This window comes from Ranitomeya imitator, chromosome 6, assembly GCF_032444005.1.
Source record: "Ranitomeya imitator isolate aRanImi1 chromosome 6, aRanImi1.pri, whole genome shotgun sequence".
In the NCBI taxonomy this organism is placed as follows: domain Eukaryota; kingdom Metazoa; phylum Chordata; class Amphibia; order Anura; family Dendrobatidae; genus Ranitomeya; species Ranitomeya imitator.
Window position 1 is genome coordinate 510,780,194 of NC_091287.1, and position 15,926 is coordinate 510,796,119.

General features: G+C 46.4%; 1 protein-coding gene across 3 annotated transcripts in view; it reads right to left on the bottom strand.

Annotated features, from left to right (window-relative positions):
- The window catches only part of TMEM74 (transmembrane protein 74), an 80,513-nt gene extending 65,238 nt beyond the window's left edge, over positions 1-15,275 (bottom strand). For 2 of the 3 annotated variants that reach the window (XM_069731782.1, XM_069731780.1), the window contains exon 1: positions 15,149-15,272. The gene's annotated coding sequence lies outside the window, so the exon portion shown is untranslated. Of the gene's footprint in view, positions 1-15,148 lie in introns of all 3 variants that reach the window. The other variant, XM_069731781.1, reaches the window with a different exon arrangement.
- Between the last annotated feature and the right edge of the window lie 651 nt (positions 15,276-15,926).

The window sequence follows — 15,926 nt, forward strand, 5'->3', positions numbered from 1 at the left end:
GCGTGAAGGAAGTCGAAGCAAAGGAGAGGATACCAGAAGGGGACCAGCCCCGCTCAGGCTGCCTCCTTCTAAGGCGCAAAATCCCTGTAGCCAGAACACTGAGGGAGTAAGGACCTCTACAGCTTATTTCAGAGACCGGCAGGACAGCTAATTGCAGGTTACCTGTCCGCACCTACACCCAGGAGGCACAGTGACACCTACAGAGCTGGGTTATCTAAGAGACCCTATAAACAGGCTCAAGTCACCAGTCATATGGGTTTTGTCCTATCCTATATGGGGGACAGAGAGAATGAAACACCACATCTGTGAGACCCTTATGTGAAGCCATAGACAGTAAGGGACTACACCACCGCAGCCAAGGGAAGGCTTCTGATTTCCACCTGGACAAGGGAACTCTGGGCTTGCCTCCAAACCGGCCGGACTCTGCCTGCCCTGTGATCTGGTGCCCTGGACTGTGGATGCTGAAGTCTCCAGTAAAGGTAAAGAGACTGCAACCTTGTGTCCTCGTTCTTCACTGGCCATTCACCATTCACCATCTATACACCGGGAAGCCCTGGGGACATACTTCACCTGTCGGAAGGTATTCCATCTAGCTGCCATAACATCACCCCAGCGGACCCCTGAAAGCAGCGTCGGTCACCCTGACCGAATACCACAGGTGGCGTCACGAACATAAACTTATCCCTTTAAAGACCTTTCTCTCTTACATGGACGTCCCAGGGTCATGGACCGGGTCAGCTACCATGACATCCCCCTGTGAAGACCGGACCCGGTACCGAGTACCCCACGGCCCTTGGGGGGGCGATCCAAATGATTACATTAAAAAAGAAAATGTCAATAATCATTAACAGCTCCTTTCATTATACAACTACAGAAATCACAGAGAAGAGGGGATTTTTGTAAGATACAATTGAGCTTTAGATTAATTGCATATGAATTTGTTTTCCATAAGCACAGGTTATCACAGCAGAATGAGAATATCATTATTATCGATGACTCGTGCAGCCCCAAAGACGTAATTAACAAATTCAGCTCTGCTACAACTGTAGTAATTGAATCATGATGCCGCAATGCAATTGCGAACATGCTACAGCTGTCAACTACACTGATATGAGGCAGCCTCAGTCGTCGCACTGTCACCGAGGAAGCTCCATGTCACAACATAACAATGCAAAAAATTGAGATACGCCGCTGACACACAAATCTAAAGATGCCACATTTATATTACATACATAATGCATTCTTTGTGTCTGTACGTGATATGTCATCAATGACTTTCTCAGCGGGTTAGTTGTTTTTCTATCTCAGATTAGCATTCCGCAGAGGGTCCGTATACCAAGACTAGGATGGGGCCCTTGTGGGCGCTGCTTCATACCATCACACTGCAACATCCTGGGGCAGGAGGGCCCAGAGCTTGTTGTTCTACAAGTATTACTCTTTTCTAGAGATAAGCAGATCGATTTGCAGATTATTGAGTTTGAGTTGAACTTCATGAAATTTGCAGTTTTACATAAATTTGAACAGAACATTTTGAGATTCGATTTGCAGTTTGTAAAATAAAAACTTGCCCTGCACCTTTTCACACAGTGCTGAACCATCAAAAAGCAAATGTCATTTTTCGTAGCACGGTCCTCACCATAATGCCCTGCAGCTATGACATCTAGTGAATTACCACACCTTGTACAGTGGGGGTCAGCACTTGAGACTCTACAGATCAGCGGTTCCCAGAGGAGCACAGTTTACGCAAAAGAGTCGTTTTCCATCTCCAGAGTTACTGAATAAGTCTCTCTCCTGCAGAGTGTAAGCTCTTATGGTCAGCAGGGTCTTCTCTCTCCTGTAGAGTCTAAGTTCTTATGGTCAGTGGGGTCCTCTCTCTCCTGAAGAGTGTAAGCTCTTATGGTCAGCAGGGTCTTCTCTCTCTCCTGAAGAGTGTAAGCCCTTATGGTCAGCAGGGTCTTCTCTCTCTCCTGAAGAGTGTAAGCTCTTATGGTCAGCGGGGTCCTCTCTCTCCTGTAGATTGAAAGCTCTTATGGTCAGTGGGGTTCTCTCTCTCCAGTAGAATGGAAGCTCTTATGGTCAGTGGGGTCCTCTCTCCTGTAGAGTGTAAGCTCTTATGGTCAGTGGGGTCCTCTCTCCTGTAGAGTGTAAGCTCTTATGGTCAGTGGGATCCTCTCTCTCCTGTAGAGTGTAAGCTCTTATGGTCAGTGGGGTCCTCTCTCTCTCCTGTAGAGTGTAAGCTCTTATGGTCAGCAGGGTCCTCTCTCTCCTGTAGAGTGTAAGCTCTTATGGTCAGTGGGGTCCTCTCTCTCTCCTGTAGAGTGTAAGCTCTTATGGTCAGTGGGGTCCTCTCTCTCCTGTAGAATGGAAGCTCTTATGGTCAGTGGGGTCCTCTCTCCTGTAGAGTGTAAGCTCTTATGGTCAGCAGGGTCCTCTCTCTCCTGTAGAGTGTAAGCTCTTATGGTCAGTGGGGTCCTCTCTCTCTCCTGTAGAGTGTAAGCTCTTATGGTCAGCAGGGTCCTCTCTCTCCTGTAGAGTGTAAGCTCTTATGGTCAGTGGGGTCCTCTCTCTCCTGTAGAGTGTAAGCTCTTATGGCCAGCGGGGTCCTCTCTATCCTGTAGAGTGTAAGCTCTTATGGTCAGTGGGGTCCTCTTTCCTGTAGAGTGTAAGCTCTTATGGTCAGTGAGGTCCTCTTTCTCCTGTAGAGTGTAAGCTCTTATGGTCAGCGGGGTCCTCTCTCTCCTGTAGAGTGTAAGCTCTTATGGTCAGCAGAGTCCTCTCTCTCCTGTAGAGTGTAAGCTCTTATGGTCAGTGAGGTCCTCTCTCTCCTGTAGAGTTAAGCTCTTATGGTCAGTGAGGTCCTCTCTCTCCTGTAGAGTGTAAGCTCTTATGGTCAGTGAGGTCCTCTCTCTCCTGTAGAGTATAAGCTCTTATGGTCAGTGGGGTCCTCTCTCTCCTGTAGAGTGTAAGCTCTTATGGTCAGTGGGGTCCTCTCTCTCCTGTAGAGTGTAAGCTCTTATGGTCAGTGGGGTCCTCTCTCTCCTGTAGAGTGTAAGCTCTTATGGTCAGTGGGGTCCTCTCTCCTGTAGAGTGTAAGCTCTTATAGTCAGTGAGGTCCTCTTTCTCTCTCCAGAGGCTGTATACTAGTCATAAGTCTTCTGTATAAATTGTACTATGTCACATTATCTGTTGAGGAATTTCATTTACTTTGCAGATTAATATAACATTATTTTAAGTGACAATAAAAGGATCTGGAGTTGTTGGTGGAAGGCTCCAGACAATGGTGCACCGGATATGGAATTTCGAAACTTGGCTAGAGAAGCATTCATGAAAGCTTAGATACCACCCAATCTCTGTGAATCAGACATTGTGGGGTTTACATACTGCCTATATGGTACGGTGCAGTATAAAGCCTAAATAATGCAGTGCATAAAGCTGCAGCATCCGCTCACAAGGCCAGAGTTCTGCAGGGGATTGTGCAGACAGAGCTTCCTCTTTGCTGATTGGTGGAGCACAGCTGAGAAGGTTTCTACCAATCGGAGTTTCTGCTTAGAAAATTTATGTTAATAAGGTTGTGACAGCCCCAGAAAAGCTGCATGACAGATCTCACTCTAGTTTTCTCTTTATAGTGAGTATTCCACTGTTTTTTTGTTATTAATAAAGATGTAAGTTGAGATGAGGTTAAAAACAGTCAAGAAGACAGCCCAAATATAACATATAACAACACATAATAGGCAGCTTTCATTTAACCTTACCATCAAATAAATTGTAATTGGCTGTCTCTGTTCAGAATTTTAAAATATTGTCCCAAAACTAAGCCAGATTAATTTACTATAGAAAGGATTTTTGCCCTTTTTGTCCATGTGATTTATAGAGGACAGTTAAAGAAAACTGGGCGCTCCCAAAAGATGACCCCCAGAAAAATACACAGCATACTCCCATTTTTTTTTTTTTTTTTCTTCATAGACATGCTATAGGTGAGCGAACAGTTTCAGCTGCAGTCGGAGTAGTATCGAGAATCACTGCAGCAGAATTTCTATGCCCCCAGGAAATAAAGGTAATTGCCCCATGAAATATCACCATATATTTTTTTGACCCCCTACTTTATGGTGACCTCTCGGACATTAAAGGGGTTGTCTCAACCTCCTGTTAGTGAGAGGGCAGTGTGTTCCTGAAGATTGACAGTTTAGACCAGCGGCATCAGAGCACCACCAGTCTGAAATTAGTGCTCTCTCATACTGGTAGGAAAGGTGGCATTGCCTGCAGCAGCGGATTGGTGTAGGGGCACTGAATCTGGCAAGATCCGGCGATCTGATAGGCACTTGCAAGATTTATAAGAAACTGGCAATGACTGATAGACTGCAAAGGTAGCCGGTAACCTTCGCAACGAGCAGTAAAGTATAGAATTAAAAGTCTCTCTGTTATTGAGAAGGGATATTTAAAGTTACTTGAAAGAGCAAGCACATTGCAACTTTCACCATTCAAGAAGTTCAGACAATTCCTTTAAGTTATTTTGCGCTCTGTGTGGTATATACTATAGTGCAACTATAGACCACCCCAATGGTTTGGGCGGATTGCCTAAATGATTATTCCCCTCAATGTCATGATCAGAGCTAGATCAAGTTGGCGGAGATCCCTCAGAAAAAAAATTGATGATGGTCATTCCAATTCCTACCATCAGTGTTATGACATACGAGGGCAAATGTTGCCAGATCCCACTAATGACAACCGGATTTAACAAATCTTATGTGAGGGTTCAGCCCACTACCCCCGATGTCTGCTTATTGGAGGAAACAGGTTTTGGTATGTTTGAATTAATTCTATCAAGTGGATCCAGAATTATAGGACGGCTGCTTTATACTGGTAATATGCAGTCCACCTAGGATTCCTTCTGGTTGGCAGTGCAAGCGGTATAATTCAGTTCTGACCCCAATAAGTAATTAGCCAAGGCTACATAATTACATCTGCTACCATCTATTAGATTTCTTAAGCTGGGGTCACACGTGTGAGGAATACGAACGAGTGCTATGTGATAAAACATCGCATAGCACTCAGACCAGTATTCATCTATGGGACAGCTCCCAATTACCGTGAGTCCCGCTCACAGCAGAGCAGGAGCCGAGGGTCATTAGCATATCGCATCCAATGCTCTCGCATCAGATGCCATACGCTCGTCTGACCCCGGCCTTATATTGTAAGAGGTACTACATATTAAAGATGTCGCCTCTCCCGACATGTCTGTTATTTTAAATATGTAAATGAGCTGTTAAGATCTCTTTCCTGGACATAAATCTCCCTGACAATCTGCCTCCAGAGCTTATGTTCAATGACCTGGGGCGTTACCAATTTGAGACATGTATAGACTGACAGTCCGCTCTCCTGATATACATGTCTCACTGTAACGCTATGTCCGGTGCCCCTGCATGGTATTCCGTTTTGCCACCATGCGGGGACTCCAGCCTACTCACCGCCCAGGTCCTTAGCGCGATCACTGTTATGCTCCTGTTTCTGCCTCCTTCCTCCTATGTGCACGCCGCACTGTGTCTCAGCAGCATGCCTAAGGCCTGTTCTTAAAAAGGCAGCACACACATGAAAAATGCTCCCAGCACCCGCTGGGAGGCATTTACTTTAATATCCCTACATCTGCAAGGTGTCTCCCATAGCTGGGAGACATCTTGTATAAAAGGCACCCTCCCCTACTGGGAGATGCCTGTGCAACCCCTATAGTTCTTTAGGTGGTTTGGTGTGCAACTGTTTGTTGCCAGGTCCCCCTTCCTTAGTCTAATAGTATCCCGTATCCTATGTACCCGTTAGTCCGCCATAGTTGCCCTTGCTGTCCTGTGACCGCTTTGGTGGTGTGCGTACCCCATGGCAGCATCGGCAGTATGTTTGCCATCCTGGGGGCTGAATACCCTAGCCAGAACTGTCAAGTTATCCCTGTGGTCGTCCAATCTGCACCGTGTGAATCTGTCCCTGTGGCTTCCCTGTCTGCACAGGGAGAACCAGTACTCATGGCCGTGTAAGGGAGTGAAGAGGAAGACGAGCCCAAAGGAGGATGCTTTCCCTGCTCCTTACCTGGAACCACTTAGTCGGACAGCTGGGTTGTTGGGGGAAGGACTTTCTGCCCTGGACAGAGGAGACTATGTGACTGCTGGGGGCAGAGAGGAAGAGAGAGGAGTGTGGTCAGAAAAGAGCGGGAAAGCAGAGCGCGCGGGACAGAGGGGACAGCATGCGCGAGAGAAAGCAGGCTGCAGCGCCGCGCTCCCCACGAGAGAGTGCTCCCCATGAGGGCACTGAGGCTGAGATACCCACCATAGTGAAGGCTGTATGTGAGGGTGTGGACTCAGAAGCTTCCGTAATCAGAGAAGACTTTTCCCAGACAGTGCAGAGACAGTTACCCGACCGCAGTGACAAGCCAAGACCCCTGAGTGTGATAAGTAAACTGCCCAGTGTGTGTAGCATTGCTACTTCAGAGAGACTGCCAGCTTAACATACAGAGACTCATGCAGCAGTGTGACTGTGCTACTTCTTGCTTCCAGTTTCACTCTGAGAAAAAGACTGCAAAGATTTAACCCCAGAGTCTCCAGTTCCCAGGATACAGAGGAGAAACTTCAGAATCTTCAAGTGCTGCGGGTGACTGTACCCACGTTGGAATAAGGACCCTCCAGTCAGGACCTCGCTGGACTGATAAGTTACAAGAACACTCGTTAACCATTTCTATTCCGCTTAACTGTTTCATAGCTTCAGTTAGCTTGCTGTGTATTGTTATACTGTTTGCTTTATCTCTACTAACCCCCTGTTTTCTCCCTGCGAGGAGAATCTTACTCCTGTTAATAAATCCCCCTCAACAGTTGGTCTGTCTGTTCCGTGGCGACATATTCATACTGCACTCTATTACAGCCATCCTGTCCGCACAATCTGAACTTGTCCCAAGAGGCTGTCCTACCTTAACTTGTCCCAAGAGGCTGTCCTACCTTAACTTGTCCCTAGAGGCTGTCCTACCTTAACTTGTCCCAAGAGGCTGTCCTGTCTGAACTTGTCCCAAGTGGCCATCCTGCTTAGTCGGAGAAGCAGAAGTAGCGTCTCTGCCCTTTGGGGTCAGCAGCTATGGCCGGACGTCGTCCAGGAATGGCAGCTGGCAGCAACCTGCCACACAAGTTTGACCTCACCACCAGTGGCTCCAGCGAACACCCAGGCAGCTGCTTAGTCATGCCCCTCAAGGATGAGTCCGGTCCATGGCACAGTGGGTTCACGAACCATGTGCGCCACACTGGTAATGCCCCATTTAATTCACAATAAGCTCTGGAGACAGATTCTCAGGGAGATACATCTCCCACCCATAGATCTTAACCGCTAATTTACATATTTGGAAGAACATGGATTTCTCTGGAATAAAACATCAGATTGCAGATATCAAGGTACCGTTTTACTCAGCTTCCTATGACCTACATGCCCATAAAGATTGCTTAGGAGGGTTGATCCTACTGATACGTTCCCTTTAATTGTCTAACACGTTACAGCCTCACTGATATACCCCTGTATGAAGATCTATACATTTAGTAAACCATGCCGCTTGGCAAGCCATTGGCACTCTGGTCCATAAATTGGTGGAAGATAGAAGGGCATGTAACCAGAGATGTCACTCGGCCTCATCCATTGAAATACACTATGCCTGCGCAGCATTGCTTATGACACTAGTGCAGTTGAAAGATGCAGCAGATAAAACAGAATCATAGAATGTTAGAGATGGTAGGGACCTCCAGGGTCATCGTGTCCAACCCCGTGCTCAATGCAGGATTAACTAAACCATCTCAGAGAGATGTGAGAAGGTTTGGCTTAGCAAGGAGACATAACAAAAGTAGCGCGAACCTTCACACAGGAGTATAGAAGTAAGGACATACAGTAGATACTGCTGCAGTTTTAATATTAGAGGCCACCCTTTTAAAGGCAAAAGGGAACAGAGTTACTGGATAATGGAACCACACGGGCATTCACCCCTTTTGCCCTCCTTGTTTTCCTGCCCTAGTTACACTATTGAAATTAACGAAAGAAAGTGCTACGAACAAGCAAATTTATAAAGATTTGTTCAAGTCGGTATGAAAAAAATTAGTCCAAAGCAAAATTGCCATGAAAATACATTTACTGAGCTTTGAACTTTCCCCAGGCCCCCAAGCTTAATAAAAAATAACTCACCTGCCCTATGCTTACCTCTCACGTGACTTGCCCTGCTATGTACTACCCTCATTGACGTGGGTCATGTTCTATGTGACCGTATGAGGCCTAGTCACCGAAGAAAGAGTGAAGAGTGGAGGAAGTGAGCGGAGAACCAGGAAGGGAGCTGCGGCTGCGGGAGAGTTAAGGGGGATCTTAGGGTAAGCGAGTACAAACTTTCATTATTTGAAGTGGGTCATGTCCTACGTGACGTATGAGGCCTAGTCACCAAAGAGAGAAGAGTGGAGGAAGTGAGTGGAGAACCAGGAAGGGAGCTGCGGCTGCAGGAAGTTAAGGGGGATCTTAGGGTAAGCGAGTACAAACTTTCATTATTTGAAGTGGGTCATGTCCTACGTGACGTATGAGGCCTAGTCACCAAAGAAAGAGTGAAGAGTGGAGGAAGTGAGTGGAGAATCAGGAAGGGAGATGCGGCTGCAGGAGAGTTAAGGGGGGGATCTTAGGGTAAGTGAGTACATACTTTCATTATTTGAAGTGGGTCATGTCCTATGTGACCGCATGAGGCCTAGTCACCGAAGAAAGAGCGAAGAGTGGAGGAAGTGAGTTGAGAACCAGGAAGGGACCTGCGGCTGAAGGAGAGTTAAGGGGTGATCTTAGGGTAAGCGAGTACAAACTTTCATTATTTGAAGTGGGTCATGTCCTATGTGACCGTATGAGGCCTAGTCAGTGAAGAAAGAGCGAAGAGTGGAGGAAGTGAGTGGAGAACCAGGAAGGGGGCTGCGGCTGCAGGAGAGTTAAGGGGGGATCTTAGGGTAAGTGAGAACAAACTTTCATTATTTTTTAACCATTTTTGGCCCAGCAAAATGTTACTGTATTTGTGCAATTTGAATACCAAAGTATTACAATTTTGGCGACATCAAATTTTTTAAAGCAATTCATAGTGAATCTGATGTTTTACAAATCAGTTTTCTCAACTCTCCTGCTAAGTAGCAATACAAGGTTTTCTCATTACAATATGTCCATTCCCACAGCTTCGACATAAGAAAGGAAAGCATGTTTTACCAAAACTGCCAAACTAGTTCCAATATCCTACCCTCCATACACTACAATGTCATCCGTAGTCCGTACAAGCCTCTATCAGTCACTGCTATAATCTATAATCAAGATGGAAACTTAATGTCGGCCGGACAGGAAGAAGCAGGATCTGAAAGTCAGGATGCATTTAACGTTCATAAATCAGATCAATGGCAGCTGTTTAAAGCCGTCACTTATAAAAAAAAAGTCTATATACTGCACATATAAAAAAAGACATTATAGTGACTAATGAACATGAGAAAGCACACTGTCCACAGAGCCCCCCCGAGGGGGAGAGAAGATTGAGCTCGACGCAGATTAATGCAGGAGATCTCTGGTGGTGGCTATTGTAACCCAGAGATAGCGAGGATCCTGCAAGGAAATGTGATAATCCCGAGGGGACGCGCCGCTGCTTCAGCAGCAGAAATTCAGTAATGCCATAGATAAGGAAACATTTCTAATGAAATATGTATACACAATGTGCAAAGGGTTAATACTCAGCTCCACAGAAATACATGGTAGTGATAGTAAGAGGAGCTGGTAGCCAAAAGTAATGTGCAAGTACGTGTAATAATAAACCTAGGTTATCAGGAGGGTCTTATCACAGAAGGTCCATGGAAATCGGAAAAGTTGGGAAGAAGTGCATGATGAATATATATTATAATATACAACATTATTATTAAAATATTATATATATAAATATATATATATATATTTATATATATATATATATATATACACACACATAGAATTATCCAATACAGTATATATAAAATAATACAGTATATATAAAATATAATACAGAATATATATATCTCTATATATAATTGTCTAAGGGTTTTTCCGTCTGTCTGTCTGTCTGTCCTGGAAATCCCGGCCCTCTGATTGGTCGAGGCCGCCAGGCCTCGACCAATCAGCAACGGGCACAGCGACGATGATGTCATAAAGGACGTAGACATCTCACGTTTCTGATTCAGTGACGGGCACAGTATCGATGTAGATGTCATAATGGTTGCCATGGCGACGATGATGTCATAAAGGTTGCCTCGACCAATCAGCGACGGGCACAGTGTGCCGCGAATTCTGGAATCATCATTGTCCATATACTACGGGGACATGCATATTCTAGAACACCCGATGCGTTAGAATCGGGCCACAATCTAGTATATATATATATATCCAAACCAAAAAAAGAAAACAGCCGGACGGCACCTCCGACAACTGACGCTGAGTGAACCGCTCACCTGTGTCTTGGAGGAAAGGCTCAGTCCAGGGTGCAACGACTCCACAAGAAAGCAGCCACAAATATATCGCAAAATAGAAGAAAGGAGCGCACTACCTGGACATCCGATGCAGTAAAGCTTTATTCCAAATGCATAAAAAACATCTTCACGACCGGGGGTGCTGTGAAAGGAATGCGGCTAGGCTTGACGACGGCCGTTTCGCGCCCGGCTGGCGCTTCAACGGGTCCTTTCACAGCACCCCCGGTCGTGAAGATGTTTTTTATGCATTTGGAATAAAGCTTTACTGCATCGGATGTCCAGGTAGTGCGCTTCTTTCTTCTATTTTGCGATATATATATATATATATATATATATAAACAAAATTCATGATACTATATATGGATATTGTGTGTGTGTGTGTATATAGTAACATAGTAACATAGTAACATAGTTAGTAAGGCCGAAAAAAGACATTTGTCCATCCAGTTCAGCCTATATTCCATCATAATAAATCCCCAGATCTATGTCCTTCTACAGAACCTAATTGTATGATACAATATTGTTCTGCTCCAGGAAGACATCCAGGCCTCTCTTGAACCCCTCGACTGAGTTTGCCATCACCACCTCCTCAGGCAAGCAATTCCAGATTCTCACTGCCCTAACAGTAAAGAATCCTCTTCTATGTTGGTGGAAAAACCTTCTATCCTCCAGACGCAAAGAATGCCCCCTTGTGCCCGTCACCTTCCTTGGTATAAACAGATCCTCAGCGAGATATTTGTATTGTCCCGTTATATACTTATACATGGTTATTAGATCGCCCCTCAGTCGTCTTTTTTCTAGACTAAATAATCCTAATTTCGCTAATCTATCTGGGTATTGTAGTTCTCCCATCCCCTTTATTAATTTTGTTGCCCTCCTTTGTACTCTCTCTAGTTCCATTATATCCTTCCTGAGCACCGGTGCCCAAAACTGGACACAGTACTCCATGTGCGGTCTAACTAGGGATTTGTACAGAGGCAGTATAATGCTCTCATCATGTGTATCCAGACCTCTTTTAATGCACCCCATGATCCTGTTTGCCTTGGCAGCTGCTGCCTGGCACTGGCTGCTCCAGGTAAGTTTATCATTAACTAGGATCCCCAAGTCCTTCTCCCTGTCAGATTTACCCAGTGGTTTCCCATTCAGTGTGTAATGGTGACATTGATTCCTTCTTCCCATGTGTATAACCTTACATTTATCATTGTTAATATAAATATATATATATATATATACACATACAGTATATACACACACTATATATATATGTATGTATATATGTGCATACACACACGTACACAAATACACACAATATCTATCTATAACAGCGGTTCTCAACCTGGGGGTCACGACCCCGAGGGGGGTCGAACGACCAAAACACAGGGGTCGCCACCAGTGGCGTAGGAAGGGGGGAGAAGAAGAAAAAAAAAAAGACGCCCCTTTAAATCTTCGGGCGGCGCCGTCCGCCGCCACGACCAGGGCCAGCTCCCCCCACCCCCGGGCCCCGCCCCCGCTCTAATACTCACCTCTATTGGTTCCTGCGGCGCCGGCAGCTGCAGCGTCCTCTGACTCTGCGACGTCTCAGAGCCCGGGGGCGCGATGACGTCACTACTGTGCGCGCCGCTCTGCCTCTCTGTCCTGAGCGTCGCAGAGCCAGAGAGACGCTGACTGGCTGCACCGGACCTGCGCTAGGAACGGGAGAGGTGAGGATTTTACTTTTTTTTTTTTTTCTTTATGTCTGACTGTCTGGGGGCAATGCTGGACACACTGGGGCAATACAGGAGACTATGGGGCAGATTGCTGGACACACTGGGGCAATACTGGAGACTATGGGGCAGATTGCTGGACACACTGGGGCAATACTGGAGACCATGGGGCAGAATGCTGGACACACTGGGGCAATACTGGAGACCATGGGGCAGAATGCTGGACACACTGGGGCAATACAGGAGACCATGGGGCAGATTGCTGGACACACTGGGGCAATACAGGAGACTACTATGGGGCAGATTGCTGGACACACTGGGGCAATACTGGAGACCATGGGGCAGAATGCTGGACACACTGGGGCAATACAGGAGACCATGTGGCAGAATGCTGGACACACTGGGGCAATACAGGAGACCATGGGGCAGATTGCTGGACACACTGGGGCAATAGAGGAGACTATTATGGGGCAGATTGCTGGACACACTGGGGCAATACTGGAGACCATGGGGCAGAATGCTGGACACACTGGGGCAATACTGGAGACCATGGGGCAGAATGCTGGACACACTGGGGCAATACTAGAGACCATGGGGCAGATTGCTGGACACACTGGGGCAATACAGGAGACTATGGGGCAGATTGCTGGACACACTGGGGCAATACTGGAGACCCTTTGGCAGATTTCTGGAAACATTGAGGCAATGCTGGAGACCCTGGGGCAGACTTCTGGACACACTGGGGCAATGCTGGACACTGGGGCAGATTGCTGGACACACTGGGGGTAATATGCTGGACACACTGGGGCAATGCTGGACACTGGGGGTAATATGCTGGACACACTGGGGCAGATTGCTGGACAACATGGGGGTAATATGCTGGACACACTGGGGGCAGGACTTGAGGCATGGGCAGAATGTAGATACGGGGCATGATTGGAGACACGGGGCAGGATTGGATCATGGGGCAGGACGGATACGATGGAGGCTGGTGGGGCAGGATGGGGAGATCATATGGAGTAGAATGGATACTCATGAGGGCAGGATGCGAGAACATATGGCTGGAGCCAGGAATGAGATAAACGGGGCCAGGGTGGGGAATAGTGTTACCATAGGCATAATAGGGGATAATTAAGGGATATTATTACTGCAGTGATGTATTTATTTTATTTTTTGAGTATACTGTTTTAAATGGGGGGGCGGTCCTGTTACTGTGCAGAGTGACACTATATCGCCTTTTTATCTTCATGTGGTGTAATGTAGAAGTTGTGAAAAATTAAGTAATGTGTTCTGCAAGCGGAGCTCTAGATAACGGTGTTATTTCCTGCAGAAACGAGTCCTGGCTGGAAGGAATGATGGCGGTCTGTGCTGGATGAAAGATGAAGGACTTCACCTAGAGACGTCACTGGTGAGTCAGTGTTACCTATACACTGACACTATACACTGTATACTATATAGAGGTCCTGTGTATAATGTCACCAGTGATCTCTGTATTACCTCTATACATAATGCATATCAGATATTTACATTCCGAATCATAACTAATAAAATTACAGTTTTAAAGTAGCCACCAAAATTATTTTTTGGGTTGGGGGTCACCGCAACATGAGGAACTGTATTGCGGGGTCACGGCATTAGAAAGGTTGAGAACCACTGATCTATACTATCCATATATTATACATTCATGTATATACATATATACACATATATATATATATATATACATACATACACACACACACACACACACATATATATATGCCATGTGCATGTATACACACCTATATGTGTAGGGCCATTGTACAGGGAGCTTGCACTGACTACTGTATTTTCAGTTGTAAAGCTGATTTGATGCTATAAGAAACAATGCAGCACAGGATAACACTGACAGTGACGGTGTGACAGTGTGACAATGTGACAGTGTGACAGTGTGGCAGTGTGGCAGTGTGGCAATGTGACAGTGTGGCAGTGTAACGGTGTGACAGTGTGACAATGTGACAGTGTGGCAGTGTGACAGTGTGGCAGTGTGACAGTGTGGCAATGTGACAGTGTGGCAGTGTGACAGTGTGGCAATGTGACAGTGTGGCAGTGTGACAGTGTGGAAATGTGACAGTATGGCAATGTGACAGTGTGGCAATGTGACGGTGTGGCAATGTGACAGTGTAGCAGTGTGGCAGTGTGACAATGTGACGGTGTGACAATGTGACGGTGTGGCAATGTGACAGTGTAGCAGTGTGGCAGTGTGACAATGTGACGGTGTGACAATGTGACAGTGTGGCAGTGTGACAGTGTGACAGTGTGGAAATGTGACAGTATGGCAATGTGACAGTGTGGAAATGTGACAGTGTGGCAGTGTGACAGTGTGGCAGTGTGACAGTGTGGCAGTGTGACAGTGTGGCAATGTGACGGTGTGGCAATGTGACAGTGTAGCAGTGTGGCAGTGTGACAATGTGACGGTGTGACAATGTGACGGTGTGGCAATGTGACAGTGTAGCAGTGTGGCAGTGTGACAATGTGACGGTGTGACAATGTGACAGTGTGGCAGTGTGACAGTGTGGCAGTGTGACAGTGTGGAAATGTGACAGTATGGCAATGTGACAGTGTGGAAATGTGACAATGTGGCAGTGTGACAGTGTGGCAGTGTGACAGTGTGGAAATGTGACAGTATGGCAATGTGACAGTGTGGAAATGTGACAGTGTGGCAGTGTGACAGTGTGGCAGTGTGACAGTGTGGCAATGTGACAGTGTGGAAATGTGACAGTGTGGCAGTGTGACAGTGTGGCAGTGTGACAGTGTGGCAGTGTGACAGTGTGGCAGTGTGGCAGTGTGACAGTGTGACAGTGTGGCAGTGTGACAGTGTGGCAGTGTGGCAGTGTGACAGTGTGGCAGTGTGGCAGTGTGACAGTGTGGCAGTGTGACAGTGTGGCAGCCGTGTGTACTCACTCGTCGCCGCTCCGGCCGCCCTGCTGTCCAGCCTGTGCACGGTCCGGGCTCCAGCACTTGTAGCCCCGGCGGCTGCTCTCGCTTTTCTTGCCCTTCTCCTCTGGCTGCTCCAGCAGGGACGATCCTAGCTGGGGAGTGGTTGTGCGCACTGCCTGCTGGGAGTTGTAGTTTTAGTCCGGATGCTCCTGTGCTGTCTGTGCTCACAGATGACTGCTGGGAGGATGTGTGAGTGGATGGAGGCACGGGGAGATGGAGGTGATACACAATAATATAGTATAAATGCACCGACATCAGCTAACGGGACAGACTACTGGAGTTACACAGATGGAGCAGAGCCCAGTTTGTTACAGTATTCAATATTTTTTTATGTTCACAATGTAATGTAGTGGTTTACTTACTGATCTATGTAAGGAGAGAGAAAGATATATAGAGATAGATACATAGAAGGATTGATAGATAAAAGATAATACATACAGCTCAGGCAAAAATTCAGAGACCACCACACCAAATCCCTGTCATGGGCAGCCCACTCTCCAGACCTGAGCCCCAGTGAAAACCTCTGGAATGTAATCAGGAGGATGATGGATAGTCACAAGCCAGCAAACAAAGAAGAACTGATTACATTTTTGCGCTAGAAGCAGCGTGAAAGACTGGTGGAAAGCATGCCAAGATGCATGAAAGCTGTGATTAAAATCATGGTTATTCCACAAAATATTGATTTCTGAACTCTTCCTGAGTTAAAACATTAGTATTGTTGTTTTGAAATGATTATGAACTT